This window comes from Schistocerca serialis, unplaced genomic scaffold (genome assembly GCF_023864345.2).
Source record: "Schistocerca serialis cubense isolate TAMUIC-IGC-003099 unplaced genomic scaffold, iqSchSeri2.2 HiC_scaffold_999, whole genome shotgun sequence".
In the NCBI taxonomy this organism is placed as follows: domain Eukaryota; kingdom Metazoa; phylum Arthropoda; class Insecta; order Orthoptera; family Acrididae; genus Schistocerca; species Schistocerca serialis.
The window spans coordinates 1-26162 of NW_026048627.1; the positions used below are offsets into that span (position 1 = coordinate 1).

The window sequence follows — 26162 nt, forward strand, 5'->3', positions numbered from 1 at the left end:
CGGCCGGTTTCATTCGCCCGTTCGTACGGTCCGCTTGTCGCATTGTCGCTCTCTTTGCGAGCATCTTTGCACATACTGACTGGCAAGGCGCGCACCTCAAACGTCGCAGAGCAATGCTTTTGGCTTCATGCTCTGCTGGGAGAAGAGGAAAAGGGAAGCTGTATGTAGCAATAAGAGGAAGTAAACATTTTCCCGCTGAAGGAAGCTGTATGTAGCAATAACAGGAAGTAAACATTTTCCCGCTGAAGCGTTGAAACGTTGTGGATAACAAACAAGAATAAGTTGGCGCCCTAGCAACAGCACCACCTTCAGTCACAGAAAATTAGATGCCCCGGGTGAGGATCGAACTCACGACCTTAAGATCATGAGACTTACGCGCTGCCTACTGCGCTACCGAGGCAGGCGATCGTTAGACCTTCTGGAATCTTGGTAAGTATCGAATACAAGTGGTAGAGAGTCTGCACTCCCTGGCTCATTTTTTCTGTTGCTACACGTGCATTCACGGCGCGGCAGGCAACTTGCGATGCTAGGCCGACGCCAGTATGTACAATAGCACGCAGGAGTCCAAACGAGCAGTCGTCCGCGCTGCATGATTGGTTCTTTCCATACGGAATCCCGCGGTTCATTCTCATGGCTCACGCAGTTCGAGTGCGAAAGACACGCAGCACCCCTACCGGAGAAAAAACAAATGATGCATCGGCCGGGAATCGGAACCCGGGCCGCCCGCGTGGCAGGCGAGCATTCTACCACTGAACCACCGATGCTCGGGCCAGCGGTACCTTCACGCTGCTTCCCGAGCAGATGTCTCAAGGGAAAGTGGGACTGCCGTCAAGCGGCCGTAGCATTCTGTGGAGAAGATGCTGCAGACGCTGAATCCTGCACTGCACCTGCTTAAAGATGCCGCCAGAACGCGGTCCTCTGCGTACTCTTGCGTCGCCGGCGCCGACTCTTGCCAAAGGATGCGAAATTGTGCGCGGATACGCTGTCCGAATGCGTCTGGATGTGCTCCCCTAGCCTGCCTCGAAATGCGCCTGCAGGGTACGATCACCTTCGGCCGCTGCCGACAGGCGGGAAGCCGACTCAGCGCGGTGGCGGGGCGCTCGCTTGTGCGGTCGTGGTGTAATGGTCAGCATAGTTGCCTTCCAAGCAGTTGATCCGGGTTCGATTCCCGGCCACCGCAGCAGGCTTTTAATTTCGCGTATGAGTACTTTTGCACGCGCTCTTAAACTATTGTTTTTCGCCCTCTTACTCGCTGCATACCAGCCCTTAGTGTGTCTCGACTTGTCTCGACTTGCTCAGCTGACGCGAGAGCTGACGCTCTCAAATCGGCCTATATCAAAACGACAAGCACGAGAAACGACTGAGAGAGGTAAGGAGAGGCGAGGCGAGGCGATGGACAACACAGCACGCCCCCCTTCATTCACGGTGGCGTCTCCCTGGCCGAATCGGGCTGTAGCTCCGAAAACAAAGGAGAAACAAAATAGGAAGTAAAACTGCAATAGTGCCCTGTGTTCCCATGCGCTCACCCGCCCAAGTACTGACAAGGGCCAAAGTTGTTACGCATCGGCAATCGGACATTTTCTTTCATTTTCTCTAACCAGTGTATTCAAGATATTATGGCCATTGCCGAGTGAATGCTGTAGTGCTTCCCGACGAGTCGGGTTCGGATCCTCTGTCAACTCCACGCAGGGTGATGATCATTTGGTCATCACACTCGCCAGCTGAAATCGGCGCTGCCTTTTCGCAGTAGTAAAAGAGAAGTGGCCCGTGGGGGATCGAACCCACGACCTCGCGTTATTAGCACGACGCTCTAACCAACTGAGCTAACGGGCCTCGGCAGATGCAGTTGCTCAGCCTACGCTGGAATCAGGTGGCATGAAGCCATACACCATTCCTATGGTCGTCGTGTGTCTGCTTCCCTAGTCTATATTCTGCTGACGGTCACGAAACAGTAGCTATATTGCGAGCAGGACGGGAAACGGCCGCTCGGACAGCTCAAACTTGTCACGATTCGTGTGGAAAAAATTCCGTTCCGGTACCGGGAATCGAACCCGGGCCTCCTGGGTGAAAGCCAGGTATCCTAGCCACTAGACCACACCGGATGCGGCCGTTTCATTCGACCGTTCGTACGGTCGCTTGTCGCATTGTCGCTCTCTTTGCGAGCATCTTTGCACATACTGACTGGCAAGGCGCGCACCTCAAACGTCGCAGAGCAATGCTTTTGGCTTCATGCTGTGCTGGGAGAAGAGGAATAGGGAAGCTGTATGTAGCAATAACAGGAAGTAAACATTTTCCCGCTGAAGCGTTGAAACGTTGTGGATAACAAACAAGAAATAAGTTGGCGCCCTAGCAACAGCACCACCTTCAGTCCCAGAAAATTAGATGCCCCGGGTGAGGATCGAACTCACGACCTTAAGATCATGAGACTTACGCGCTGCCTACTGCGCTACCGAGGCAGGCGATCGTTAGACCTTCTGGAATCTTGGTAAGTATCGAATACAAGTGGTAGAGAGTCTGCACTCCCTGGCTCATTTTTTCTGTTGCTTACACGTGCATTCACGGCGCGGCAGGCAACTTGCGATGCTAGGCCGACGCCAGTATGTACAATAGCACGCAGGAGTCCAAACGAGCAGTCGTCCGCGCTGCATGATTGGTTCTTTCCATACGGAATCCCGCGGTTCATTCTCATGGCTCACGCAGTTCGAGTGCGAAAGACACGCAGCACCCCTACCGGAGAAAAAACAAAATGATGCATCGGCCGGGAATCGAACCCGGGCCGCCCGCGTGGCAGGCGAGCATTCTACCACTGAACCACCGATGCTCGGGCCAGCGGTACCTTCACGCTGCTTCCCGAGCAGATGTCTCAAGGAAAGTGGGACTGCCGTCAAGCGCCGTAGCATTCTGTGGAGAAGATGCTGCAGACGCTGAATCCTGCACTGCACTGCTTAAAGATGCCGCCAGAACGCGGTCCTCTGCGTACTCTTGCGTCGCCGGCGCCGACTCTTGCCAAAGGATGCGAAATGTGCGCGGATACGCTGTCCGAATGCGTCTGGATGTGCTCCCCTAGCCTGCCTCGAAATGCGCCTGCCGGGTACGATCACCTTCGGCCGCTGCCGACAGGCGGGAAGCCGACTCAGCGCGGTGGCGGGGCGCTCGCTTGTGCGGTCGTGGTGTAATGGTCAGCATAGTTGCCTTCCAAGCAGTTGATCCGGGTTCGATTCCCGGCCACCGCAGCAGGCTTTTAATTTCGCGTATGAGTACTTTTGCCACGCGCTCTTAAACTATTGTTTTTTCGCCCTCTTACTCGCTGCATACCAGCCCTTAGTGTGTCTCGACTTGTCTCGACTTTGCTCAGCTGACGCGAGAGCTGACGCTCTCAAATCGGCCTATATCAAAACGACAAGCACGAGAAACGACTGAGAGAGGTAAGGAGAGGCGAGGCGAGGCGATGGACACACAGCACGCCCCCTTCATTTCACGGTGGCGTCTCCCTGGCCGAATCGGGCTGTAGCTCCGAAAACAAAGGAGAAACAAAAATAGGAAGTAAAACTGCCAATAGTGCCCTGTGTTCCCATGCGCTCACCCGCCCAAGTACTGACAAGGGCCAAAGTTGTTACGCATCGGCAATCGGACATTTTCTTTCATTTTCTCTAACCAGTGTATTCAAGATATTATGGCCATTGCCGAGTGAATGCTGTAGTGCTTCCCGACGAGTCGGGTTCGGATCCTCTGTCAACTTCCACGCAGGGTGATGATCATTTGGTCATCACACTCGCCAGCTGAAATCGGCGCTGCCTTTTCGCAGTAGTAAAAGAGAAGTGGCCCGTGGGGGGATCGAACCCACGACCTTCGCGTTATTAGCACGACGCTCTAACCAACTGAGCTAACGGGCCTCGGCAGATGCAGTTGCTCAGCCCTACGCTGGAATCAGGTGGCATGAAGCCATACACCATTCCTATGGTCGTCGTGTGTCTGCTTCCCTAGTCTATATTCTGCTGACGGTCACGAAACAGTAGCTATATTGCGAGCAGGACGGGAAACGGCCGCTCGGACAGCTCAAACTTGTCACGATTCGTGTGGAAAAAATTCCGTTCCGGTACCGGGAATCGAACCCGGGCCTCCTGGGTGAAAGCCAGGTATCCTAGCCACTAGACCACACGGATGCGGCCGTTTCATTCGACCGTTCGTACGGTCGCTTGTCGCATTGTCGCTCTCTTTGCGAGCATCTTTGCACATACTGACTGGCAAGGCGCGCACCTCAAACGTCGCAGAGCAATGCTTTTGGCTTCATGCTGTGCTGGGAGAAGAGGAATAGGGAAGCTGTATGTAGCAATAACAGGAAGTAAACATTTTCCCGCTGAAGCGTTGAAACGTTGTGGATAACAAACAAGAAATAAGTTGGCGCCCTAGCAACAGCACCACCTTCAGTCACAGAAAATTAGATGCCCCGGGTGAGGATCGAACTCACGACCTTAAGATCATGAGACTTACGCGCTGCCTACTGCGCTACCGAGGCAGGCGATCGTTAGACCTTCTGGAATCTTGGTAAGTATCGAATACAAGTGGTAGAGAGTCTGCACTCCCTGGCTCATTTTTTCTGTTGCTACACGTGCATTCACGGCGCGGCAGGCAACTTGCGATGCTAGGCCGACGCCAGTATGTACAATAGCACGCAGGAGTCCAAACGAGCAGTCGTCCGCGCTGCATGATTGGTTCTTTCCATACGGAATCCCGCGGTTCACTCTCATGGCTCACGCAGTTCGAGTGCGAAAGACACGCAGCACCCCTACCGGAGAAAAAACAAAATGATGCATCGGCCGGGAATCGAACCCGGGCCGCCCGCGTGGCAGGCGAGCATTCTACCCACTGAACCACCGATGCTCGGGCCAGCGGTACCTTCACGCTGCTTCCCGAGCAGATGTCTCAAGGGAAAGTGGGACTGCCGTCAAGCGCCGTAGCATTCTGTGGAGAAGATGCTGCAGACGCTGAATCCTGCACTGCACTGCTTAAAGATGCGCCAGAACGCGGTCCTCTGCGTACTCTTGCGTCGCCGGCGCCGACTCTTGCCAAAGGATGCGAAATGTGCGCGGATACGCTGTCCGAATGCGTCTGGATGTGCTCCCCTAGCCTGCCTCGAAATGCGCCTGCCGGGTACGATCACCTTCGGCCGCTGCCGACAGGCGGGAAGCCGACTCAGCGCGGTGGCGGGGCGCTCGCTTGTGCGGTCGTGGTGTAATGGTCAGCATAGTTGCCTTCCAAGCAGTTGATCCGGGTTCGATTCCCGGCCACCGCAGCAGGCTTTTAATTTCGCGTATGAGTACTTTTGCCACGCGCTCTTAAACTATTGTTTTTTCGCCCTCTTACTCGCTGCATACCAGCCCTTAGTGTGTCTCGACTTGTCTCGACTTTGCTCAGCTGACGCGAGAGCTGACGCTCTCAAATCGGCCTATATCAAAACGACAAGCACGAGAAACGACTGAGAGAGGTAAAGGAGAGGCGAGGCGAGGCGATGGACACACAGCACGCCCCCTTCATTTCACGGTGGCGTCTCCCTGGCCGAATCGGGCTGTAGCTCCGAAAACAAAGGAGAAACAAAAATAGGAAGTAAAACTGCCATAGTGCCCTGTGTTCCCATGCGCTCACCCGCCCAAGTACTGACAAGGGCCAAAGTTGTTACGCATCGGCAATCGGACATTTTCTTTTCATTTTCTCTAACCAGTGTATTCAAGATATTATGGCCATTGCCGAGTGAATGCTGTAGTGCTTCCCGACGAGTCGGGTTCGGATCCTCTGTCAACTCCACGCAGGGTGATGATCATTTGGTCATCACACTCGCCAGCTGAAATCGGCGCTGCCTTTTCGCAGTAGTAAAAGAGAAGTGGCCCGTGGGGGGATCGAACCCACGACCTTCGCGTTATTAGCACGACGCTCTAACCAACTGAGCTAACGGGCCTCGGCAGATGCAGTTGCTCAGCCCTACGCTGGAATCAGGTGGCATGAAGCCATACACCATTCCTATGGTCGTCGTGTGTCTGCTTCCCTAGTCTATATTCTGCTGACGGTCACGAAACAGTAGCTATATTGCGAGCAGGACGGGAAACGGCCGCTCGGACAGCTCAAACTTGTCACGATTCGTGTGGAAAAATTCCGTTCCGGTACCGGGAATCGAACCCGGGCCTCCTGGGTGAAAGCCAGGTATCCTAGCCACTAGACCACACCGGATGCGGCCGTTTCATTCGACCGTTCGTACGGTCGCTTGTCGCATTGTCGCTCTCTTTGCGAGCATCTTTGCACATACTGACTGGCAAAGGCGCGCACCTCAAACGTCGCAGAGCAATGCTTTTGGCTTCATGCTGTGCTGGGAGAAGAGGAATAGGGAAGCTGTATGTAGCAATAACAGGAAGTAAACATTTTCCCGCTGAAGCGTTGAAACGTTGTGGATAACAAACAAGAAATAAGTTGGCGCCCTAGCAACAGCACCACCTTCAGTCACAGAAAATTAGATGCCCCGGGTGAGGATCGAACTCACGACCTTAAGATTATGAGACTTACGCGCTGCCTACTGCGCTACCGAGGCAGGCGATCGTTAGACCTTCTGGAATCTTGGTAAGTATCGAATACAAGTGGTAGAGAGTCTGCACTCCCTGGCTCATTTTTTCTGTTGCTACACGTGCATTCACGGCGCGGCAGGCCAGACTTGCGATGCTAGGCCGACCGCAGTATGTACAATAGCACGCAGGAGTCCAAACGAGCAGTCGTCCGCGCTGCATGATTGGTTCTTTCCATACGGAATCCCGCGGTTCATTCTCATGGCTCACGCAGTTCGAGTGCGAAAGACACGCAGCACCCCTACCGGAGAAAAAACAAAATGATGCATCGGCCGGAATCGAACCCGGCCGCCCGCGTGGCAGGCGAGCATTCTACCACTGAACCACCGATGCTCGGGCCAGCGGTACCTTCACGCTGCTTCCCGAGCAGATGTCTCAAGGGAAAGTGGGACTGCCGTCAAGCGCCGTAGCATTCTGTGGAGAAGATGCTGCAGACGCTGAATCCTGCACTGCACTGCTTAAAGATGCCGCCAGAACGCGGTCCTCTGCGTACTCTTGCGTCGCCGGCGCCGACTCTTGCCAAAGGATGCGAAATGTGCGCGGATACGCTGTCCGAATGCGTCTGGATGTGCTCCCCTAGCCTGCCTCGAAATGCGCCTGCCGGGTACGATCACCTTCGGCCGCCTGCCGACAGGCGGGAAGCCGACTCAGCGCGGTGGCGGGCGCTCGCTTGTGCGGTCGTGGTGTAATGGTCAGCATAGGTTGCCTTCCAAGCAGTTGATCCGGGTTCGATTCCCGGCCACCGCAGCAGGCTTTTAATTTCGCGTATGAGTACTTTTGCCACGCGCTCTTAAACTATTGTTTTTTCGCCCTCTTACTCGCTGCATACCAGCCCTTAGTGTGTCTCGACTTGTCTCGACTTTGCTCAGCTGACGCGAGAGCTGACGCTCTCAAATCGGCCTATATCAAAACGACAAGCACGAGAAACGACTGAGAGAGGTAAGGAGAGGCGAGGCGAGGCGATGGACACACAGCACGCCCCCTTCATTTCACGGTGGCGTCTCCCTGGCCGAATCGGGCTGTAGCTCCGAAAACAAAGGAGAAACAAAAATAGGAAGTAAAACTGCCAATAGTGCCCTGTGTTCCCATGCGCTCACCCGCCCAAGTACTGACAAAGGGCCAAAGTTGTTACGCATCGGCAATCGGACATTTTCTTTCATTTTCTCTAACCCAGTGTATTCAAGATATTATGGCCATTGCCGAGTGAATGCTGTAGTGCTTCCCGACGAGTCGGGTTCGGATCCTCTGTCAACTTCCACGCAGGGTGATGATCATTTGGTCATCACACTCGCCAGCTGAAATCGGCGCTGCTTTTTCGCAGTAGTAAAAGAGAAGTGGCCCGTGGGGGGATCGAACCCACGACCTTCGCGTTATTAGCACGACGCTCTAACCAACTGAGCTAACGGGCCTCGGCAGATGCAGTTGCTCAGCCCTACGCTGGAATCAGGTGGCATGAAGCCATACACCATTCCTATGGTCGTCGTGTGTCTGCTTCCCTAGTCTATATTCTGCTGACGGTCACGAAACAGTAGCTATATTGCGAGCAGGACGGGAAACGGCCGCTCGGACAGCTCAAACTTGTCACGATTCGTGTGGAAAAAATTCCGTTCCGGTACCGGGAATCGAACCCGGGCCTCCTGGGTGAAAGCCAGGTATCCTAGCCACTAGACCACACCGGATGCGGCCGTTTCATTCGACCGTTCGTACGGTCGCTTGTCGCATTGTCGCTCTCTTTGCGAGCATCTTTGCACATACTGACTGGCAAGGCGCGCACCTCAAACGTCGCAGAGCAATGCTTTTGGCTTCATGCTGTGCTGGGAGAAGAGGAATAGGGAAGCTGTATGTAGCAATAACAGGAAGTAAACATTTTCCCGCTGAAGCGTTGAAACGTTGTGGATAACAAACAAGAAATAAGTTGGCGCCCTAGCAACAGCACCACCTTCAGTCACAGAAAATTAGATGCCCCGGGTGAGGATCGAACTCAAGACCTTAAGATCATGAGACTTACGCGCTGCCTACTGCGCTACCGAGGGCAGGCGATCGTTAGACTTCTGGAATCTTGGTAAGTATCGAATACAAGTGGTAGAGAGTCTGCACTCCCTGGCTCATTTTTTCTGTTGCTTACACGTGCATTCACGGCGCGGCAGGCAACTTGCGATGCTAGGCCGACGCCAGTTATGTACAATAGCACGCAGGAGTCCAAACGAGCAGTCGTCCGCGCTGCATGATTGGTTCTTTCCATACGGAATCCCGCGGTTCATTCTCATGGCTCACGCAGTTCGAGTGCGAAAGACACGCAGCACCCCTACCGGAGAAAAAACAAAATGATGCATCGGCCGGGAATCGAACCCGGGCCGCCCGCGTGGCAGGCGAGCATTCTACCACTGAACCACCGATGCTCGGGCCAGCGGTACCTTCACGCTGCTTCCCGAGCAGATGTCTCAAGGGAAAGTGGGACTGCCGTCAAGCGCCGTAGCATTCTGTGGAGAAGATGCTGCAGACGCTGAATCCTGCACTGCACTGCTTAAAGATGCCGCCAGAACGCGGTCCTCTGCGTACTCTTGCGTCGCCGGCGCCGACTCTTGCCAAAGGATGCGAAATGTGCGCGGATACGCTGTCCGAATGCGTCTGGATGTGCTCCCCTAGCCTGCCTCGAAATGCGCCTGCCGGGTACGATCACCTTCGGCCGCTGCCGACAGGCGGGAAGCCGACTCAGCGCGGTGGCGGGGCGCTCGCTTGTGCGGTCGTGGTGTATTGGTCAGCATAGTTGCCTTCCAAGCAGTTGATCCGGGTTCGATTCCCGGCCACCGCAGCAGGCTTTTAATTTCGCGTATGAGTACTTTTGCCACGCGCTCTTAAACTATTGTTTTTTCGCCCTCTTACTCGCTGCATACCAGCCCTTAGTGTGTCTCGACTTGTCTCGACTTTGCTCAGCTGACGCGAGAGCTGACGCTCTCAAATCGGCCTATATCAAAACGACAAGCACGAGAAACGACTGAGAGAGGTAAGGAGAGGCGAGGCGAGGCGATGGACACACAGCACGCCCCCTTCATTTCACGGTGGCGTCTCCCTGGCCGAATCGGGCTGTAGCTCCGAAAACAAAGGAGAAACAAAAATAGGAAGTAAAACTGCCATAGTGCCCTGTGTTCCCATGCGCTCACCCGCCCAAGTACTGACAAGGGCCAAAGTTGTTACGCATCGGCCAATCGGACATTTTCTTTCATTTCTCTAACCAGTGTATTCAAGATATTATGGCCATTGCGAGTGAATGCTGTAGTGCTTCCCGACGAGTCGGGTTCGGATCCTCTGTCAACTTCCACGCAGGGTGATGATCATTTGGTCATCACACTCGCCAGCTGAAATCGGCGCTGGGGGGCCATTTCGCAGTAGTAAAAGAGAAGTGGCCCGTGGGGGGATCGAACCCACGACCTTCGCGTTATTAGCACGACGCTCTAACCAACTGAGCTAACGGGCCTCGGCAGATGCAGTTGCTCAGCCCTACGCTGGAATCAGGTGGCATGAAGCCATACACCATTCCTATGGTCGTCGTGTGTCTGCTTCCCTAGTCTATATTCTGCTGGACGGTCACGAAACAGTAGCTATATTGCGAGCAGGACGGGAAACGGCCGCTCGGACAGCTCAAACTTGTCACGATTCGTGTGGAAAAAATTCCGTTCCGGTACCGGGAATCGAACCCGGGCCTCCTGGGTGAAAGCCAGGTATCCTAGCCACTAGACCACACCGGATGCGGCCGTTTCATTCGACCGTTCGTACGGTCGCTTGTCGCATTGTCGCTCTCTTTGCGAGCATCTTTGCACATACTGACTGGCAAGGCGCGCACCTCAAACGTCGCAGAGCAATGCTTTTGGCTTCATGCTGTGCTGGAGAAGAGGAATAGGGAAGCTGTATGTAGCAATAACAGGAAGTAAACATTTTCCCGCTGAAGCGTTGAAACGTTGTGGATAACAAACAAGAAATAAGTTGGCGCCCTAGCAACAGCACCACCTTCAGTCACAGAAAATTAGATGCCCCGGGTGAGGATCGAACTCAAAGACCTTAAGATCATGAGACTTAACGCGCTGCCTACTGCGCTACCGAGGCAGGCGATCGTTAGACCTTCTGGAATCTTGGTAAGTATCGAATACAAGTGGTAGAGAGTCTGCACTCCCTGGCTCATTTTTTCTGTTGCTACACGTGCATTCACGGCGCGGCAGGCAACTTGCGATGCTAGCCGACGCCAGTATGTACAATAGCACGCAGGAGTCCAAACGAGCAGTCGTCCGCGCTGCATGATTGGTTCTTTCCATACGGAATCCCGCGGTTCATTCTCATGGCTCACGCAGTTCGAGTGCGAAAGACACGCAGCACCCCTACCGGAGAAAAAACAAAATGATGCATCGGCCGGGAATCGAACCCGGGCCGCCCGCGTGGCAGGCGAGCATTCTACCACTGAACCACCGATGCTCGGGCCAGCGGTACCTTCACGCTGCTTCCCGAGCAGATGTCTCAAGGGAAAACTGCCGTCAAGCGCCGTAGCATTCTGTGGAGAAGATGCTGCAGACGCTGAATCCTGCACTGCACTGCTTAAAGATGCCGCCAGAACGCGGTCCTCTGCGTACTCTTGCGTCGCCGGCGCCGACTCTTGCCAAAGGATGCGAAATGTGCGCGGATACGCTGTCCGAATGCGTCTGGATGTGCTCCCCTAGCCTGCCTCGAAATGCGCCTGCCGGGTACGATCACCTTCGGCCGCTGCCGACAGGCGGGAAGCCGACTCAGCGCGGTGGCGGGGCGCTCGCTTGTGCGGTCGTGGTGTAATGGTCAGCATAGTTGCCTTCCAAGCAGTTGATCCGGGTTCGATTCCCGGCCACCGCAGCAGGCTTTTAATTTCGCGTATGAGTACTTTTGCCACGCGCTCTTAAACTATTGTTTTTTCGCCCTCTTACTCGCTGCATACCAGCCCTTAGTGTGTCTCGACTTGTCTCGACTTTGCTCAGCTGACGCGAGAGCTGACGCTCTCAAATCGGCCTATATCAAACGACAAGCACGAGAAACGACTGGGAGAGGTAAGGAGAGGCGAGGCGAGGCGATGGACACACAGCACGCCCCCTTCATTTCACGGTGGCGTCTCCCCTGGCCGAATCGGGCTGTAGCTCCGAAAACAAAGGAGAAACAAAAATAGGAAGTAAAACTGCCAATAGTGCCCTGTGTTCCCATGCGCTCACCCGCCCAAGTACTGACAAGGGCCAAAGTTGTTACGCATCGGCAATCGGACATTTTCTTCATTTTCTCTAACCAGTGTATTCAAGATATTATGGCCATTGCCGAGTGAATGCTGTAGTGCTTCCCGACGAGTCGGGTTCGGATCCTCTGTCAACTTCCACGCAGGGTGATGATCATTTGGTCATCACACTCGCCAGCTGAAATCGGCGCTGCCTTTTCGCAGTAGTAAAAGAGAAGTGGCCCGTGGGGGGATCGAACCCACGACCTTCGCGTTATTAGCACGACGCTCTAACCAACTGAGCTAACGGGCCTCGGCAGATGCAGTTGCTCAGCCCTACGCTGGAATCAGGTGGCATGAAGCCATACACCATTCCTATGGTCGTCGTGTGTCTGCTTCCCTAGTCTATATTCTGCTGACGGTCACGAAACAGTAGCTATATTGCGAGCAGGACGGGAAACGGCCGCTCGGACAGCTCAAACTTGTCACGATTCGTGTGGAAAAAATTCCGTTCCGGTACCGGGAATCGAACCCGGGCCTCCTGGGTGAAAGCCAGGTATCCTAGCCACTAGACCACACCGGATGCGGCCGTTTCATTCGACCGTTCGTACGGTCGCTTGTCGCATTGTCGCTCTCTTTGCGAGCATCTTTGCACATACTGACTGGCAAGGCGCGAACCTCAAACGTCGCAGAGCAATGCTTTTGGCTTCATGCTCTGCTGGAGAAGAGGAATAGGGAAGCTGTATGTAGCAATAACAGGAAGTAAACATTTTCCCGCTGAAGCGTTGAAACGTTGTGGATAACAAACAAGAAATAAGTTGGCGCCCTAGCAACAGCACCACCTTCAGTCACAGAAAATTAGATGCCCCGGGTGAGGATCGAACTCACGACCTTAAGATTATGAGACTTACGCGCTGCCTACTGCGCTACCGAGGCAGGCGATCGTTAGACCTTCTGGAATCTTGGTAAGTATCGAATACAAGTGGTAGAGAGTCTGCACTCCCTGGCTCATTTTTTCTGTTGCTACACGTGCATTCACGGCGCGGCAGGCAACTTGCGATGCTAGGCCGACGCCAGTATGTACAATAGCACGCAGAGTCCAAACGAGCAGTCGTCCGCGCTGCATGATTGGTTCTTTCCATACGGAATCCCGCGGTTCACTCTCATGGCTCACGCAGTTCGAGTGCGAAAGACACGCAGCACCCCTACCGGAGAAAAAACAAAATGATGCATCGGCCGGGAATCGAACCCGGGCCGCCCGCGTGGGCAGGCGAGCATTCTACCACTGAACCACCGATGCTCGGGCCAGCGGTACCTTCACGCTGCTTCCCGAGCAGATGTCTCAAGGGAAAGTGGGACTGCCGTCAAGCGCCGTAGCATTCTGTGGAGAAGATGCTGCAGACGCTGAATCCTGCACTGCACTGCTTAAAGATGCCGCCAGAACGCGGTCCTCTGCGTACTCTTGCGTCGCCGGCGCCGACTCTTGCCAAAGGATGCGAAATGTGCGCGGATACGCTGTCCGAATGCGTCTGGATGTGCTCCCCTAGCCTGCCTCGAAATGCGCCTGCCGGGTACGATCACCTTCGGCCGCTGCCGACAGGCGGGAAGCCGACTCAAGCGCGGTGGCGGGGCGCTCGCTTGTGCGGTCGTGGTGTAATGGTCAGCATAGTTGCCTTCCAAGCAGTTGATCCGGGTTCGATTCCCGGCCACCGCAGCAGGCTTTTAATTTCGCGTATGAGTACTTTTGCCACGCGCTCTTAAACTATTGTTTTTTCGCCCTCTTACTCGCTGCATACCAGCCCTTAGTGTGTCTCGACTTGTCTCGACTTTGCTCAGCTGACGCGAGAGCTGACGCTCTCAAATCGGCCTATATCAAAACGACAAGCACGAGAAACGACTGGGAGAGGTAAGGAGAGGCGAGGCGAGGCGATGGACACACAGCACGCCCCCTTCATTTCACGGTGGCGTCTCCCTGGCCGAATCGGGCTGTAGCTCCGAAAACAAAGGAGAAACAAAAATAGGAAGTAAAACTGCCAATAGTGCCCTGTGTTCCCATGCGCTCACCCGCCCAAGTACTGACAAGGGCCAAAGTTGTTACGCATCGGCAATCGGACATTTTCTTTCATTTTCTCTAACCAGTGTATTCAAGATATTATGGCCATTGCCGAGTGAATGCTGTAGTGCTTCCCGACGAGTCGGGTTCGGATCCTCTGTCAACTTCCACGCAGGGTGATGATCATTTTGGTCATCACACTCGCCAGCTGAAATCGGCGCTGCCTTTTCGCAGTAGTAAAAGAGAAGTGGCCCGTGGGGGGATCGAACCCACGACCTTCGCGTTATTAGCACGACGCTCTAACCAACTGAGCTAACGGGCCTCGGCAGATGCAGTTGCTCAGCCCTACGCTGGAATCAGGTGGCATGAAGCCATACACCATTCCTATGGTCGTCGTGTGTCTGCTTCCCTAGTCTATATTCTGCTGACGGTCACGAAACAGTAGCTATATTGCGAGCAGGACGGGAAACGGCCGCTCGGACAGCTCAAACTTGTCACGATTCGTGTGGAAAAAATTCCGTTCCGGTACCGGGAATCGAACCCGGGCCTCCTGGGTGAAAGCCAGGTATCCTAGCCACTAGACCACACCGGATGCGGCCGTTTCATTTCGACCGTTCGTACGGTCGCTTGTCGCATTGTCGCTCTCTTTGCGAGCATCTTTGCACATACTGACTGGCAAGGCGCGAACCTCAAACGTCGCAGAGCAATGCTTTTGGCTTCATGCTCTGCTGGGAGAAGAGGAATAGGGAAGCTGTATGTAGCAATAACAGGAAGTAAACATTTTCCCGCTGAAGCGTTGAAACGTTGTGGATAACAACAAGAAATAAGTTGGCGCCCTAGCAACAGCACCACCTTCAGTCACAGAAAATTAGATGCCGCGGGTGAGGATCGAACTCACGACCTTAAGATTATGAGACTTACGCGCTGCCTACTGCGCTACCGAGGCAGGCGATCGTTAGACCTTCTGGAATCTTGGTAAGTATCGAATACAAGTGGTAGAGAGTCTGCACTCCCTGGCTCATTTTTTCTGTTGCTACACGTGCATTCACGGCGCGGCAGGCAACTTGCGATGCTAGGCCGACGCCAGTATGTACAATAGCACGCAGGAGTCCAAACGAGCAGTCGTCCGCGCTGCATGATTGGTTCTTTCCATACGGAATCCCGCGGTTCATTCTCATGGCTCACGCAGTTCGAGTGCGAAAGACACGCAGCACCCTACCGGAGAAAAAACAAAATGATGCATCGGCCGGGAATCGAACCCGGGCCGCCCGCGTGGCAGGCGAGCATTCTACCACTGAACCACCGATGCTCGGGCCAGCGGTACCTTCACGCTGCTTCCCGAGCAGATGTCTCAAGGGAAAGTGGGACTGCCGTCAAGCGCCGTAGCATTCTGTGGAGAAGATGCTGCAGACGCTGAATCCTGCCACTGCACTGCTTAAAGATGCCGCCAGAACGCGTCCTCTGCGTACTCTTGCGTCGCCGGCGCCGACTCTTGCCAAAGGATGCGAAATGTGCGCGGATACGCTGTCCGAATGCGTCTGGATGTGCTCCCCTAGCCTGCCTCGAAATGCGCCTGCCGGGTACGATCACCTTCGGGCCGCTGCCGACAGGCGGGAAGCCGACTCAGCGCGGTGGCGGGGCGCTCGCTTGTGCGGTCGTGGTGTAATGGTCAGCATAGTTGCCTTCCAAGCAGTTGATCCGGGTTCGATTCCCGGCCACCGCAAGCAGGCTTTTAATTTCGCGTATGAGTACTTTTGCCACGCGCTCTTAAACTATTGTTTTTTCGCCCTCTTACTCGCTGCATACCAGCCCTTAGTGTGTCTCGACTTGTCTCGACTTTGCTCAGCTGACGCGAGAGCTGACGCTCTCAAATCGGCCTATATCAAAACGACAAGCACGAGAAACGACTGAGGAGAGGTAAGGAGAGGCGAGGCGAGGCGATGGACACACAGCACGCCCCTTCATTTCACGGTGGCGTCTCCCTGGCCGAATCGGGCTGTAGCTCCGAAAACAAAGGAGAAACAAAAATAGGAAGTAAAACTGCCAATAGTGCCCTGTGTTCCCATGCGCTCACCCGCCCAAGTACTGACAAGGGCCAAAGTTGTTACGCATCGGCAATCGGACATTTTCTTTCATTTTCTCTAACCAGTGTATTCACGATAATATGGCCATTGCCGAGAGAATGCTGTAGTGCTTCCCGACGAGTCGGGTTCGGATCCTCTGTCAACTTCCACGCAGGGTGATGATCATTTGGTCCTCACACTCGCCAGCTGAAATCGGCGCTGCCTTTTCGCAGTAGTAAAAGAGAAGTGGCCCGTGGGGGGATCGAACCCACGACCTTCGCGTTATTAGCACGACGCTCTAACCAACTGAGCTAACGGGCCTCGGCAGATGCAGTTGCTCAGCCCTACGCTGGAATCAGGTGGCATGAAGCCATACACCATTCCTATGGTCGTCGTGTGTCTGCTTCCCTAGTCTATATTCTGCTGACGGTCACGAAACAGTAGCTATATTGCGAGCAGGACGGGAACGGCCGCTCGGACAGCTCAAACTTGGTCACGATTCGTGTGGAAAAAATTCCGTTCCGGTACCGGGAACGAACCCGGGCCTCCTGGGTGAAAGCCAGGTATCCTAGCCACTAGACCACACCGGATGCGGCCGTTTCATTCGACCGTTCGTACGGTCGCTTGTCGCATTGTCGCTCGTCTTTGCGAGCATCTTTGCACATACTGACTGGCAAGGCGCGAACCTCAAACGTCGCAGAGCAATGCTTTTGGCTTCATGCTCTGCTGGGAGAAGAGGAATAGGGAAGCTGTATGTAGCAATAACAGGAAGTAAACATTTTCCCGCTGAAGCGTTGAAACGTTGTGGATAACAAACAAGAAATAAGTTGGCGCCCTAGCAACAGCACCACCTTCAGTCACAGAAAATTAGATGCCCCGGTGAGGATCGAACTCACTACCTTAAGATTATGAGACTTACGCGCTGCCTACTGCGCTACCGAGGCAGGCGATCGTTAGACCTTCTGGAATCTTGTAAGTATCGAATACAAGTGGTAGAGAGTCTGCACTCCCTGGCTCATTTTTTTCTGTTGCTACACGTGCATTCACGGCGCGGCAGGCAACTTGCGATGCTAGGCCGACGCCAGTATGTACAATAGCACGCAGGAGTCCAAACGAGCAGTCGTCCGCGCTGCATGATTGGTTCTTTCCATACGGAATCCCGCGGTTCACTCTCATGGCTCACGCAGTTCGAGTGCGAAAGACACGCAGCACCCCTACCGGAGAAAAAACAAAATGATGCATCGGCCGGGAATCGAACCCGGGCCGCCCGCGTGGCAGGCGAGCATTCTACCACTGAACCACCGATGCTCGGGCCAGCGGTACCTTCACGCTGCTTCCCGAGCAGATGTCTCAAGGGAAAGTTGGGACTGCCGTCAAGCGCCGTAGCATTCTGTGGAGAAGATGCTGCAGACGCTGAATCCTGCACTGCACTGCTTAAAGATGCCGCCAGAACGCGGTCCTCTGCGTACTCTTGCGTCGCCGGCGCCGACTCTTGCCAAAGGATGCGAAATGTGCGCGGATACGCTGTCCGAATGCGTCTGGATGTGCTCCCCTAGCCTGCCTCGAAATGCGCCTGCCGGGGTACGATCACCTTCGGCCGCTGCCGACAGGCGGGAAGCCGACTCAGCGCGGTGGCGGGGCGCTCGCTTGTGCGGTCGTGGTGTAATGGTCAGCATAGTTGCCTTCCAAGCAGTTGATCCGGGTTCGATTCCCGGCCACCGCAGCAGGCTTTTAATTTCGCGTATGAGTACTTTTGCCACGCGCTCTTTAACTATTGTTTTTTTCGCCCTCTTACTCGCTGCATACCAGCCCTTAGTGTGGTCTCGACTTGTCTCGACTTTGCTCAGCTGACGCGAGAGCTGACGCTCTCAAATCGGCCTATATCAAAACGACAAGCACGAGAAACGACTGGGAGAGGTAAGGAGAGGCGAGGCGAGGCGATGGACACACAGCACGCCCCCTTCATTTCACGGTGGCGTCTCCCTGGCCGAATCGGGCTGTAGCTCCGAAAACAAAGGAGAAACAAAAATAGGAAGTAAAACTGCCAATAGTGCCCTGTGTTCCCATGCGCTCACCCGCCCAAGTACTGACAAGGGCCAAGTTGTTACGCATCGGCAATCGGACATTTTCTTTCATTTTCTCTAACCAGTGTATTCAAGATATTATGGCCATTGCCGAGTGAATGCTGTAGTGCTTCCCGACGAGTCGGGTTCGGATCCTCTGTCAACTTCCACGCAGGGTGATGATCATTTGGTCATCACACTCGCCAGCTGAAATCGGCGCTGCCTTTTCGCAGTAGTAAAAGAGAAGTGGCCCGTGGGGGGATCGAACCCACGACCTTCGCGTTATTAGCACGACGCTCTAACCAACTGAGCTAACGGGCCTCGGCAGATGCAGTTGCTCAGCCCTACGCTGGAATCAGGTGGCATGAAGCCATACACCATTCCTATGGTCGTCGTGTGTCTGCTTCCCTAGTCTATATTCTGCTGACGGTCACGAAACAGTAGCTATATTGCGAGCAGGACGGGAAACGGCCGCTCGGACAGCTCAAACTTGTCACGATTCGTGTGGAAAAAATTCCGTTCCGGTACCGGGAATCGAACCCGGGCCTCCTGGGTGAAAGCCAGGTATCCTAGCCACTAGACCACACCGGATGCGGCCGTTTCATTCGACCGTTCGTACGGTCGCTTGTCGCATTGTCGCTCTCTTTGCGAGCATCTTTGCACATACTGACTGGCAAGGCGCGAACCTCAAACGTCGCAGAGCAATGCTTTTGGCTTCATGCTCTGCTGGGAGAAGAGGAATAGGGAAGCTGTATGTAGCAATAACAGGAAGTAAACATTTTCCCGCTGAAGCGTTGAAACGTTGTGGATAACAAACAAGAAATAAGTTGGCGCCCTAGCAACAGCACCACCTTCAGTCACAGAAAATTAGATGCCCCGGGTGAGGATCGAACTCACGACCTTAAGATTATGAGACTTACGCGCTGCCTACTGCGCTACCGAGGCAGGCGATCGTTAGACCTTCTGGAATCTTGGTAAGTATCGAATACAAGTGGTAGAGAGTCTGCACTCCCTGCTCATTTTTTCTGTTGCTACACGTGCATTCACGGCGCGGCAGTGCCAACTTGCGATGCTAGGCCGACGCCAGTATGTACAATAGCACGCAGGAGTCCAAACGAGCAGTCGTCCGCGCTGCATGATTGGTTCTTTCCATACGGAATCCCGCGGTTCACTCTCATGGCTCACGCAGTTCGAGTGCGAAAGACACGCAGCACCCCTACCGGAGAAAAAACAAAATGATGCATCGGCCGGGAATCGAACCCGGGCCGCCCGCGTGGCAGGCGAGCATTCTACCACTGAACCACCGATGCTCGGGCCAGCGGTACCTTCACGCTGCTTCCCGAGCAGATGTCTCAAGGGAAAGTGGGACTGCCGTCAAGCGCCGTAGCATTCTGTGGAGAAGATGCTGCAGACGCTGAATCCTGCACTGCACTGCTTAAAGATGCCGCCAGAACGCGGTCCTCTGCGTACTCTTGCGTCGCCGGCGCCGACTCTTGCCAAAGGATGCGAAATGTGCGCGGATACGCTGTCCGAATGCGTCTGGATGTGCTCCCCTAGCCTGCCTCGAAATGCGCCTGCCGGGTACGATCACCTTCGGCCGCTGCCGACAGGCGGGAAGCCGACTCAGCGCGGTGGCGGGGCGCTCGCTTGTGCGGTCGTGGTGTAATGGTCAGCATAGTTGCCTTCCAAGCAGTTGATCCGGGTTCGATTCCCGGCCACCGCAGCAGGCTTTTAATTTCGCGTATGAGTACTTTTGCCACGCGCTCTTAAACTATTGTTTTTTCGCCCTCTTACTCGCTGCATACCAGCCCTTAGTGTGTCTCGACTTGTCTCGACTTTGCTCAGCTGACGCGAGAGCTGACGCTCTCAAATCGGCCTATATCAAAACGACAAGCACGAGAAACGACTGGGAGAGGTAAGGAGAGGCGAGGCGAGGCGATGGACACACAGCACGCCCCCTTCATTTCACGGTGGCGTCTCCCTGGCCGAATCGGGCTGTAGCTCCGAAAACAAAGGAGAAACAAAAATAGGAAGTAAAACTGCCAATAGTGCCCTGTGTTCCCATGCGCTCACCCGCCCAAGTACTGACAAGGGCCAAAGTTGTTACGCATCGGCAATCGGACATTTTCTTTCATTTTCTCTAACCAGTGTATTCAAGATATTATGGCCATTGCCGAGTGAATGCTGTAGTGCTTCCCGACGAGTCGGGTTCGGATCCTCTGTCAACTTCCACGCAGGGTGATGATCATTTGGTCATCACACTCGCCAGCTGAAATCGGCGCTGCCTTTTCGCAGTAGTAAAAGAGAAGTGGCCCGTGGGGGGATCGAACCCACGACCTTCGCGTTATTAGCACGACGCTCTAACCAACTGAGCTAACGGGCCTCGGCAGATGCAGTTGCTCAGCCCTACGCTGGAATCAGGTGGCATGAAGCCATACACCATTCCTATGGTCGTCGTGTGTCTGCTTCCCTAGTCTATATTCTGCTGACGGTCACGAAACAGTAGCTATATTGCGAGCAGGACGGGAAACGGCCGCTCGGACAGCTCAAACTTGTCACGATTCGTGTGGAAAAAATTCCGTTCCGGTACCGGGAATCGAACCCGGGCCTCCTGGGTGAAAGCCAGGTATCCTAGCCACTAGACCACACCGGATGCGGCCGTTTCATTCGACCGTTCGTACGGTCGCTTGTCGCATTGTCGCTCTCTTTGCGAGCATCTTTGCACATACTGACTGGCAAGGCGCGAACCTCAAACGTCGCAGAGCAATGCTTTTGGCTTCATGCTCTGCTGGGAGAAGAGGAATAGGGAAGCTGTATGTAGCAATAACAGGAAGTAAACATTTTCCCGCTGAAGCGTTGAAACGTTGTGGATAACAAACAAGAAATAAGTTGGCGCCCTAGCAACAGCACCACCTTCAGTCACAGAAAATTAGATGCCCCGGGTGAGGATCGAACTCACGACCTTAAGATTATGAGACTTACGCGCTGCCTACTGCGCTACCGAGGCAGGCGATCGTTAGACCTTCTGGAATCTTGGTAAGTATCGAATACAAGTGGTAGAGAGTCTGCACTCCCTGGCTCATTTTTTCTGTTGCTACACGTGCATTCACGGCGCGGCAGGCAACTTGCGATGCTAGGCCGACGCCAGTATGTACAATAGCACGCAGGAGTCCAAACGAGCAGTCGTCCGCGCTGCATGATTGGTTCTTTCCATACGGAATCCCGCGGTTCACTCTCATGGCTCACGCAGTTCGAGTGCGAAAGACACGCAGCACCCCTACCGGAGAAAAAACAAAATGATGCATCGGCCGGGAATCGAACCCGGGCCGCCCGCGTGGCAGGCGAGCATTCTACCACTGAACCACCGATGCTCGGGCCAGCGGTACCTTCACGCTGCTTCCCGAGCAGATGTCTCAAGGGAAAGTGGGACTGCCGTCAAGCGCCGTAGCATTCTGTGGAGAAGATGCTGCAGACGCTGAATCCTGCACTGCACTGCTTAAAGATGCCGCCAGAACGCGGTCCTCTGCGTACTCTTGCGTCGCCGGCGCCGACTCTTGCCAAAGGATGCGAAATGTGCGCGGATACGCTGTCCGAATGCGTCTGGATGTGCTCCCCTAGCCTGCCTCGAAATGCGCCTGCCGGGTACGATCACCTTCGGCCGCTGCCGACAGGCGGGAAGCCGACTCAGCGCGGTGGCGGGGCGCTCGCTTGTGCGGTCGTGGTGTAATGGTCAGCATAGTTGCCTTCCAAGCAGTTGATCCGGGTTCGATTCCCGCCACCGCAGCAGGCTTTTTAATTTCGCGTATGAGTACTTTTGCCACGCGCTCTTAAACTATTGTTTTTTCGGCCCTCTTACTCGCTGCATACCAGCCCTTAGTGTGTCTCGACTTGTCTCGACTTTGCTCAGCTGACGCGAGAGCTGACGCTCTCAAATCGGCCTATATCAAAACGACAAGCACGAGAAACGACTGGGAGAGGTAAGGAGAGGCGAGGCGAGGCGATGGACACACAGCACGCCCCCTTCATTTCACGGTGGCGTCTCCCTGGCCGAATCGGGCTGTAGCTCCGAAAACAAAGGAGAAACAAAAATAGGAAGTAAAACTGCCAATAGTGCCCTGTGTTCCCATGCGCTCACCCGCCCAAGTACTGGACAAGGGCCAAAGTTGTTACGCATCGGCAATCGGACATTTTCTTTCATTTTCTCTAACCAGTGTATTCAAGATATTATGGCCATTGCCGAGTGAATGCTGTAGTGCTTCCCGACGAGTCGGGTTCGGATCCTCTGTCAACTTCCACGCAGGGTGATGATCATTTGGTCATCACACTCGCCAGCTGAAATCGGCGCTGCCTTTTCGCAGTAGTAAAAGAGAAGTGGCCCGTGGGGGGGATCGAACCCACGACCTTCGCGTTATTAGCACGACGCTCTAACCAACTGAGCTAACGGGCCTCGGCAGATGCAGTTGCTCAGCCCTACGCTGGAATCAGGTGGCATGAAGCCATACACCATTCCTATGGTCGTCGTGTGTCTGCTTCCCTAGTCTATATTCTGCTGACGGTCACGAAACAGTAGCTATATTGCGAGCAGGACGGGAAACGGCCGCTCGGACAGCTCAAACTTGTCACGATTCGTGTGGAAAAAATTCCGTTCCGGTACCGGGAATCGAACCCGGGCCTCCTGGGTGAAAGCCAGGTATCCTAGCCACTAGACCACACCGGATGCGGCCGTTTCATTCGACCGTTCGTACGGTCGCTTGTCGCATTGTCGCTCTCTTTGCGAGCATCTTTGCACATACTGACTGGCAAGGCGCGAACCTCAAACGTCGCAGAGCAATGCTTTTGGCTTCATGCTCTGCTGGGAGAAGAGGAATAGGGAAGCTGTATGTAGCAATAACAGGAAGTAAACATTTTCCCGCTGAAGCGTTGAAACGTTGTGGATAACAAACAAGAAATAAGTTGGCGCCCTAGCAACAGCACCACCTTCAGTCACAGAAAATTAGATGCCGCGGGTGAGGATCGAACTCACGACCTTAAGATTATGAGACTTACGCGCTGCCTACTGCGCTACCGAGGCAGGCGATCGTTAGACCTTCTGGAATCTTGGTAAGTATCGAATACAAGTGGTAGAGAGTCTGCACTCCCTGGCTCATTTTTTCTGTTGCTACACGTGCATTCACGGCGCGGCAGGCAACTTGCGATGCTAGGCCGACGCCAGTATGTACAATAGCACGCAGGAGTCCAAACGAGCAGTCGTCGCGCTGCATGATTGGTTCTTTCCATACGGAATCCCGCGGTTCATTCTCATGGCTCACGCAGTTCGAGTGCGAAAGACACGCAGCACCCCTACCGGAGAAAAAACAAAATGATGCATCGGCCGGGAATCGAACCCGGGCCGCCGCGTGGCAGGCGAGCATTCTACACTGAACCACCGATGCTCGGGCCAGCGGTACCTTCACGCTGCTTCCCGAGCAGATGTCTCAAGGGAAAGTGGGACTGGCCGTCAAGCGCCGTAGCATTCTGTGGAGAAGATGCTGCAGACGCTGAATCCTGCACTGCACTGCTTAAAGATGCCGCCAGAACGCGGTCCCTCTGCGTACTCTTGCGTCGCCGGCGCCGACTCTTGCCAAAGGATGCGAAATGTGCGCGGATACGCTGTCCGAATGCGTCTGGATGTGCTCCCCTAGCCTGCCTCGAAATGCGCCTGCCGGGTACGATCACCTTCGGCCGCTGCCGACAGGCGGGAAGCCGACTCAGCGCGGTGGCGGGGCGCTCGCTTGTGCGGTCGTGGTGTAATGGTCAGCATAGTTGCCTTCCAAGCAGTTGATCCGGGTTCGATTCCCGGCCACCGCAGCAGGCTTTTAATTTCGCGTATGAGTACTTTTGCCACGCGCTCTTAAACTATTGTTTTTTCGCCCTCTTACTCGCTGCATACCAGCCCTTAGTGTGTCTCGACTTGTCTCGACTTTGCTCAGCTGACGCGAGAGCTGACGCTCTCAAATCGGCCTATATCAAAACGACAAGCACGAGAAACGACTGAGAGAGGTAAGGAGAGGCGAGGCGAGGCGATGGACACACAGCACGCCCCCCTTCATTTCACGGTGGCGTCTCCCTGGCCGAATCGGGCTGTAGCTCCGAAAACAAAGGAGAAACAAAAATAGGAAGTAAAACTGCCAATAGTGCCCTGTGTTCCCATGCGCTCACCCGCCCAAGTACTGACAAGGGCCAAAGTTGTTACGCATCGGCAATCGGACATTTTCTTTCATTTTCTCTAACCAGTGTATTCAAGATATTATGGCCATTGCCGAGTGAATGCTGTAGTGCTTCCCGACGAGTCGGGTTCGGATCCTCTGTCAACTTCCACGCAGGGTGATGATCATTTGGTCATCACACTCGCCAGCTGAAATCGGCGCTGCCTTTTCGCAGTAGTAAAAGAGAAGTGGCCGTGGGGGGATCGAACCCACGACCTTCGCGTTATTAGCACGACGCTCTAACCAACTGAGCTAACGGGCCTCGGCAGATGCAGTTGCTCAGCCCTACGCTGGAATCAGGTGGCATGAAGCCATACACCATTCCTATGGTCGTCGTGTGTCTGCTTCCCTAGTCTATATTCTGCTGACGGTCACGAAACAGTAGCTATATTGCGAGCAGGACGGGAAACGGCCGCTCGGACAGCTCAAACTTGTCACGATTCGTGTGGAAAAAATTCCGTTCCGGTACCGGGAATCGAACCCGGGCCTCCTGGGTGAAAGCCAGGTATCCTAGCCACTAGACCACACCGGATGCGGCCGTTTCATTCGACCGTTCGTACGGTCGCTTGTCGCATTGTCGCTCTCTTTGCGAGCATCTTTGCACATACTGACTGGCAAGGCGCGAACCTCAAACGTCGCAGAGCAATGCTTTTGGCTTCATGCTCTGCTGGGAGAAGAGGAATAGGGAAGCTGTATGTAGCAATAACAGGAAGTAAACATTTTCCCGCTGAAGCGTTGAAACGTTGTGGATAACAAACAAGAAATAAGTTGGCGCCCTAGCAACAGCACCACCTTCAGTCACAGAAAATTAGATGCCGCGGGTGAGGATCGAACTCACGACCTTAAGATTATGAGACTTACGCGCTGCCTACTGCGCTACCGAGGCAGGCGATCGTTAGACCTTCTGGAATCTTGGTAAGTATCGAATACAAGTGGTAGAGAGTCTGCACTCCCTGGCTCATTTTTTCTGTTGCTACACGTGCATTCACGGCGCGGCAGGCAACTTGCGATGCTAGGCGACGCCAGTATGTACAATAGCACGCAGGAGTCCAAACGAGCAGTCGTCCGCGCTGCATGATTGGTTCTTTCCATACGGAATCCGCGGTTCATTCTCATGGCTCACGCAGTTCGAGTGCGAAAGACACGCAGCACCCCTACCGGAGAAAAAACAAAATGATGCATCGGCCGGGAATCGAACCCGGGCCGCCCGCGTGGCAGGCGAGCATTCTACCACTGAACCACCGATGCTCGGGCCAGCGGTACCTTCACGCTGCTTCCCGAGCAGATGTCTCAAGGGAAAGTGGGACTGCCGTCAAGCGCCGTAGCATTCTGTGGAGAAGATGCTGCAGACGCTGAATCCTGCACTGCACTGCTTAAAGATGCCGCCAGAACGCGGTCCTCTGCGTACTCTTGCGTCGCCGGCGCCGACTCTTGCCAAAGGATGCGAAATGTGCGCGGATACGCTGTCCGAATGCGTCTGGATGTGCTCCCCTAGCCTGCCTCGAAATGCGCCTGCCGGGTACGATCACCTTCGGCCGCTGCCGACAGGCGGGAAGCCGACTCAGCGCGGTGGCGGGGCGCTCGCTTGTGCGGTCGTGGTGTAATGGTCAGCATAGTTGCCTTCCAAGCAGTTGATCCGGTTCGATTCCCGGCCACCGCAGCAGGCTTTTAATTTCGCGTATGAGTACTTTTGCCACGCGCTCTTAAACTATTGTTTTTTCGCCCTCTTACTCGCTGCATACCAGCCCTTAGTGTGTCTCGACTTGTCTCGACTTTGCTCAGCTGACGCGAGAGCTGACGCTCTCAAATCGGCCTATATCAAAACGACAAGCACGAGAAACGACTGAGAGAGGTAAGGAGAGGCGAGGCGAGGCGATGGACACACAGCACGCCCCCCTTCATTTCACGGTGG

At 54.5% G+C, this 26162-nt stretch overlaps 57 non-coding genes across 57 annotated transcripts; 11 read left to right on the forward strand and 46 right to left on the reverse strand.

The window, feature by feature from the left end:
* Positions 1-327: 327 nt before the first annotated feature.
* Positions 328-400, reverse strand: Trnam-cau (transfer RNA methionine (anticodon CAU)). The gene has a single exon. It is a non-coding gene; the product is annotated as a tRNA-Met (tRNA).
* A 292-nt stretch (positions 401-692) lies between these two features.
* Trnag-gcc (transfer RNA glycine (anticodon GCC)) lies at positions 693-764 on the reverse strand. The gene has a single exon. It is a non-coding gene; the product is annotated as a tRNA-Gly (tRNA).
* Positions 765-1108: 344 nt separating this feature from the next.
* On the forward strand, positions 1109-1180 carry Trnag-ucc (transfer RNA glycine (anticodon UCC)). The gene has a single exon. It is a non-coding gene; the product is annotated as a tRNA-Gly (tRNA).
* Positions 1181-1761: 581 nt separating this feature from the next.
* Positions 1762-1833, reverse strand: Trnai-aau (transfer RNA isoleucine (anticodon AAU)). Its single transcript has one exon. It is a non-coding gene; the product is annotated as a tRNA-Ile (tRNA).
* A 197-nt stretch (positions 1834-2030) lies between these two features.
* Trnae-uuc (transfer RNA glutamic acid (anticodon UUC)) lies at positions 2031-2102 on the reverse strand. The gene has a single exon. It is a non-coding gene; the product is annotated as a tRNA-Glu (tRNA).
* A 281-nt stretch (positions 2103-2383) lies between these two features.
* On the reverse strand, positions 2384-2456 carry Trnam-cau (transfer RNA methionine (anticodon CAU)). The gene has a single exon. It is a non-coding gene; the product is annotated as a tRNA-Met (tRNA).
* Positions 2457-2750: 294 nt separating this feature from the next.
* Positions 2751-2821, reverse strand: Trnag-gcc (transfer RNA glycine (anticodon GCC)). Its single transcript has one exon. It is a non-coding gene; the product is annotated as a tRNA-Gly (tRNA).
* A 340-nt stretch (positions 2822-3161) lies between these two features.
* On the forward strand, positions 3162-3233 carry Trnag-ucc (transfer RNA glycine (anticodon UCC)). Its single transcript has one exon. It is a non-coding gene; the product is annotated as a tRNA-Gly (tRNA).
* A 586-nt stretch (positions 3234-3819) lies between these two features.
* Trnai-aau (transfer RNA isoleucine (anticodon AAU)) lies at positions 3820-3893 on the reverse strand. The gene has a single exon. It is a non-coding gene; the product is annotated as a tRNA-Ile (tRNA).
* Positions 3894-4091: 198 nt separating this feature from the next.
* Positions 4092-4168, reverse strand: Trnae-uuc (transfer RNA glutamic acid (anticodon UUC)). Its single transcript has one exon. It is a non-coding gene; the product is annotated as a tRNA-Glu (tRNA).
* A 275-nt stretch (positions 4169-4443) lies between these two features.
* On the reverse strand, positions 4444-4516 carry Trnam-cau (transfer RNA methionine (anticodon CAU)). Its single transcript has one exon. It is a non-coding gene; the product is annotated as a tRNA-Met (tRNA).
* Positions 4517-4809: 293 nt separating this feature from the next.
* Positions 4810-4881, reverse strand: Trnag-gcc (transfer RNA glycine (anticodon GCC)). Its single transcript has one exon. It is a non-coding gene; the product is annotated as a tRNA-Gly (tRNA).
* Positions 4882-5221: 340 nt separating this feature from the next.
* Positions 5222-5293, forward strand: Trnag-ucc (transfer RNA glycine (anticodon UCC)). The gene has a single exon. It is a non-coding gene; the product is annotated as a tRNA-Gly (tRNA).
* A 586-nt stretch (positions 5294-5879) lies between these two features.
* Trnai-aau (transfer RNA isoleucine (anticodon AAU)) lies at positions 5880-5953 on the reverse strand. Its single transcript has one exon. It is a non-coding gene; the product is annotated as a tRNA-Ile (tRNA).
* Positions 5954-6150: 197 nt separating this feature from the next.
* On the reverse strand, positions 6151-6222 carry Trnae-uuc (transfer RNA glutamic acid (anticodon UUC)). The gene has a single exon. It is a non-coding gene; the product is annotated as a tRNA-Glu (tRNA).
* A 282-nt stretch (positions 6223-6504) lies between these two features.
* Trnam-cau (transfer RNA methionine (anticodon CAU)) lies at positions 6505-6577 on the reverse strand. Its single transcript has one exon. It is a non-coding gene; the product is annotated as a tRNA-Met (tRNA).
* Positions 6578-6872: 295 nt separating this feature from the next.
* On the reverse strand, positions 6873-6941 carry Trnag-gcc (transfer RNA glycine (anticodon GCC)). Its single transcript has one exon. It is a non-coding gene; the product is annotated as a tRNA-Gly (tRNA).
* A 341-nt stretch (positions 6942-7282) lies between these two features.
* On the forward strand, positions 7283-7355 carry Trnag-ucc (transfer RNA glycine (anticodon UCC)). Its single transcript has one exon. It is a non-coding gene; the product is annotated as a tRNA-Gly (tRNA).
* Positions 7356-7943: 588 nt separating this feature from the next.
* Positions 7944-8017, reverse strand: Trnai-aau (transfer RNA isoleucine (anticodon AAU)). Its single transcript has one exon. It is a non-coding gene; the product is annotated as a tRNA-Ile (tRNA).
* Positions 8018-8215: 198 nt separating this feature from the next.
* Positions 8216-8287, reverse strand: Trnae-uuc (transfer RNA glutamic acid (anticodon UUC)). Its single transcript has one exon. It is a non-coding gene; the product is annotated as a tRNA-Glu (tRNA).
* Positions 8288-8568: 281 nt separating this feature from the next.
* Positions 8569-8642, reverse strand: Trnam-cau (transfer RNA methionine (anticodon CAU)). The gene has a single exon. It is a non-coding gene; the product is annotated as a tRNA-Met (tRNA).
* Positions 8643-8936: 294 nt separating this feature from the next.
* Trnag-gcc (transfer RNA glycine (anticodon GCC)) lies at positions 8937-9007 on the reverse strand. The gene has a single exon. It is a non-coding gene; the product is annotated as a tRNA-Gly (tRNA).
* Positions 9008-9348: 341 nt separating this feature from the next.
* Trnag-ucc (transfer RNA glycine (anticodon UCC)) lies at positions 9349-9420 on the forward strand. The gene has a single exon. It is a non-coding gene; the product is annotated as a tRNA-Gly (tRNA).
* A 589-nt stretch (positions 9421-10009) lies between these two features.
* On the reverse strand, positions 10010-10083 carry Trnai-aau (transfer RNA isoleucine (anticodon AAU)). Its single transcript has one exon. It is a non-coding gene; the product is annotated as a tRNA-Ile (tRNA).
* Positions 10084-10282: 199 nt separating this feature from the next.
* Trnae-uuc (transfer RNA glutamic acid (anticodon UUC)) lies at positions 10283-10354 on the reverse strand. Its single transcript has one exon. It is a non-coding gene; the product is annotated as a tRNA-Glu (tRNA).
* A 647-nt stretch (positions 10355-11001) lies between these two features.
* On the reverse strand, positions 11002-11072 carry Trnag-gcc (transfer RNA glycine (anticodon GCC)). The gene has a single exon. It is a non-coding gene; the product is annotated as a tRNA-Gly (tRNA).
* Positions 11073-11408: 336 nt separating this feature from the next.
* Trnag-ucc (transfer RNA glycine (anticodon UCC)) lies at positions 11409-11480 on the forward strand. The gene has a single exon. It is a non-coding gene; the product is annotated as a tRNA-Gly (tRNA).
* A 585-nt stretch (positions 11481-12065) lies between these two features.
* Trnai-aau (transfer RNA isoleucine (anticodon AAU)) lies at positions 12066-12139 on the reverse strand. Its single transcript has one exon. It is a non-coding gene; the product is annotated as a tRNA-Ile (tRNA).
* A 198-nt stretch (positions 12140-12337) lies between these two features.
* Trnae-uuc (transfer RNA glutamic acid (anticodon UUC)) lies at positions 12338-12409 on the reverse strand. Its single transcript has one exon. It is a non-coding gene; the product is annotated as a tRNA-Glu (tRNA).
* A 280-nt stretch (positions 12410-12689) lies between these two features.
* On the reverse strand, positions 12690-12762 carry Trnam-cau (transfer RNA methionine (anticodon CAU)). The gene has a single exon. It is a non-coding gene; the product is annotated as a tRNA-Met (tRNA).
* Positions 12763-13468: 706 nt separating this feature from the next.
* Positions 13469-13540, forward strand: Trnag-ucc (transfer RNA glycine (anticodon UCC)). The gene has a single exon. It is a non-coding gene; the product is annotated as a tRNA-Gly (tRNA).
* Positions 13541-14127: 587 nt separating this feature from the next.
* On the reverse strand, positions 14128-14201 carry Trnai-aau (transfer RNA isoleucine (anticodon AAU)). Its single transcript has one exon. It is a non-coding gene; the product is annotated as a tRNA-Ile (tRNA).
* A 198-nt stretch (positions 14202-14399) lies between these two features.
* Trnae-uuc (transfer RNA glutamic acid (anticodon UUC)) lies at positions 14400-14471 on the reverse strand. Its single transcript has one exon. It is a non-coding gene; the product is annotated as a tRNA-Glu (tRNA).
* Positions 14472-14752: 281 nt separating this feature from the next.
* Positions 14753-14825, reverse strand: Trnam-cau (transfer RNA methionine (anticodon CAU)). Its single transcript has one exon. It is a non-coding gene; the product is annotated as a tRNA-Met (tRNA).
* A 292-nt stretch (positions 14826-15117) lies between these two features.
* On the reverse strand, positions 15118-15188 carry Trnag-gcc (transfer RNA glycine (anticodon GCC)). Its single transcript has one exon. It is a non-coding gene; the product is annotated as a tRNA-Gly (tRNA).
* A 342-nt stretch (positions 15189-15530) lies between these two features.
* On the forward strand, positions 15531-15602 carry Trnag-ucc (transfer RNA glycine (anticodon UCC)). Its single transcript has one exon. It is a non-coding gene; the product is annotated as a tRNA-Gly (tRNA).
* Positions 15603-16189: 587 nt separating this feature from the next.
* On the reverse strand, positions 16190-16263 carry Trnai-aau (transfer RNA isoleucine (anticodon AAU)). The gene has a single exon. It is a non-coding gene; the product is annotated as a tRNA-Ile (tRNA).
* A 198-nt stretch (positions 16264-16461) lies between these two features.
* Trnae-uuc (transfer RNA glutamic acid (anticodon UUC)) lies at positions 16462-16532 on the reverse strand. Its single transcript has one exon. It is a non-coding gene; the product is annotated as a tRNA-Glu (tRNA).
* Positions 16533-17179: 647 nt separating this feature from the next.
* Positions 17180-17250, reverse strand: Trnag-gcc (transfer RNA glycine (anticodon GCC)). Its single transcript has one exon. It is a non-coding gene; the product is annotated as a tRNA-Gly (tRNA).
* Positions 17251-17593: 343 nt separating this feature from the next.
* Positions 17594-17665, forward strand: Trnag-ucc (transfer RNA glycine (anticodon UCC)). The gene has a single exon. It is a non-coding gene; the product is annotated as a tRNA-Gly (tRNA).
* A 587-nt stretch (positions 17666-18252) lies between these two features.
* Positions 18253-18326, reverse strand: Trnai-aau (transfer RNA isoleucine (anticodon AAU)). The gene has a single exon. It is a non-coding gene; the product is annotated as a tRNA-Ile (tRNA).
* Positions 18327-18524: 198 nt separating this feature from the next.
* Trnae-uuc (transfer RNA glutamic acid (anticodon UUC)) lies at positions 18525-18596 on the reverse strand. The gene has a single exon. It is a non-coding gene; the product is annotated as a tRNA-Glu (tRNA).
* A 281-nt stretch (positions 18597-18877) lies between these two features.
* Positions 18878-18950, reverse strand: Trnam-cau (transfer RNA methionine (anticodon CAU)). The gene has a single exon. It is a non-coding gene; the product is annotated as a tRNA-Met (tRNA).
* Positions 18951-19244: 294 nt separating this feature from the next.
* Positions 19245-19315, reverse strand: Trnag-gcc (transfer RNA glycine (anticodon GCC)). Its single transcript has one exon. It is a non-coding gene; the product is annotated as a tRNA-Gly (tRNA).
* A 341-nt stretch (positions 19316-19656) lies between these two features.
* Trnag-ucc (transfer RNA glycine (anticodon UCC)) lies at positions 19657-19728 on the forward strand. Its single transcript has one exon. It is a non-coding gene; the product is annotated as a tRNA-Gly (tRNA).
* Positions 19729-20314: 586 nt separating this feature from the next.
* Trnai-aau (transfer RNA isoleucine (anticodon AAU)) lies at positions 20315-20388 on the reverse strand. Its single transcript has one exon. It is a non-coding gene; the product is annotated as a tRNA-Ile (tRNA).
* A 198-nt stretch (positions 20389-20586) lies between these two features.
* On the reverse strand, positions 20587-20658 carry Trnae-uuc (transfer RNA glutamic acid (anticodon UUC)). Its single transcript has one exon. It is a non-coding gene; the product is annotated as a tRNA-Glu (tRNA).
* Positions 20659-20939: 281 nt separating this feature from the next.
* On the reverse strand, positions 20940-21012 carry Trnam-cau (transfer RNA methionine (anticodon CAU)). The gene has a single exon. It is a non-coding gene; the product is annotated as a tRNA-Met (tRNA).
* Positions 21013-21305: 293 nt separating this feature from the next.
* Positions 21306-21376, reverse strand: Trnag-gcc (transfer RNA glycine (anticodon GCC)). The gene has a single exon. It is a non-coding gene; the product is annotated as a tRNA-Gly (tRNA).
* Positions 21377-22377: 1001 nt separating this feature from the next.
* Positions 22378-22452, reverse strand: Trnai-aau (transfer RNA isoleucine (anticodon AAU)). Its single transcript has one exon. It is a non-coding gene; the product is annotated as a tRNA-Ile (tRNA).
* A 198-nt stretch (positions 22453-22650) lies between these two features.
* Trnae-uuc (transfer RNA glutamic acid (anticodon UUC)) lies at positions 22651-22722 on the reverse strand. The gene has a single exon. It is a non-coding gene; the product is annotated as a tRNA-Glu (tRNA).
* Positions 22723-23003: 281 nt separating this feature from the next.
* Trnam-cau (transfer RNA methionine (anticodon CAU)) lies at positions 23004-23076 on the reverse strand. The gene has a single exon. It is a non-coding gene; the product is annotated as a tRNA-Met (tRNA).
* Positions 23077-23780: 704 nt separating this feature from the next.
* Trnag-ucc (transfer RNA glycine (anticodon UCC)) lies at positions 23781-23852 on the forward strand. The gene has a single exon. It is a non-coding gene; the product is annotated as a tRNA-Gly (tRNA).
* A 587-nt stretch (positions 23853-24439) lies between these two features.
* Positions 24440-24512, reverse strand: Trnai-aau (transfer RNA isoleucine (anticodon AAU)). Its single transcript has one exon. It is a non-coding gene; the product is annotated as a tRNA-Ile (tRNA).
* A 198-nt stretch (positions 24513-24710) lies between these two features.
* Positions 24711-24782, reverse strand: Trnae-uuc (transfer RNA glutamic acid (anticodon UUC)). Its single transcript has one exon. It is a non-coding gene; the product is annotated as a tRNA-Glu (tRNA).
* A 281-nt stretch (positions 24783-25063) lies between these two features.
* On the reverse strand, positions 25064-25136 carry Trnam-cau (transfer RNA methionine (anticodon CAU)). The gene has a single exon. It is a non-coding gene; the product is annotated as a tRNA-Met (tRNA).
* Positions 25137-25427: 291 nt separating this feature from the next.
* Trnag-gcc (transfer RNA glycine (anticodon GCC)) lies at positions 25428-25498 on the reverse strand. Its single transcript has one exon. It is a non-coding gene; the product is annotated as a tRNA-Gly (tRNA).
* Between the last annotated feature and the right edge of the window lie 664 nt (positions 25499-26162).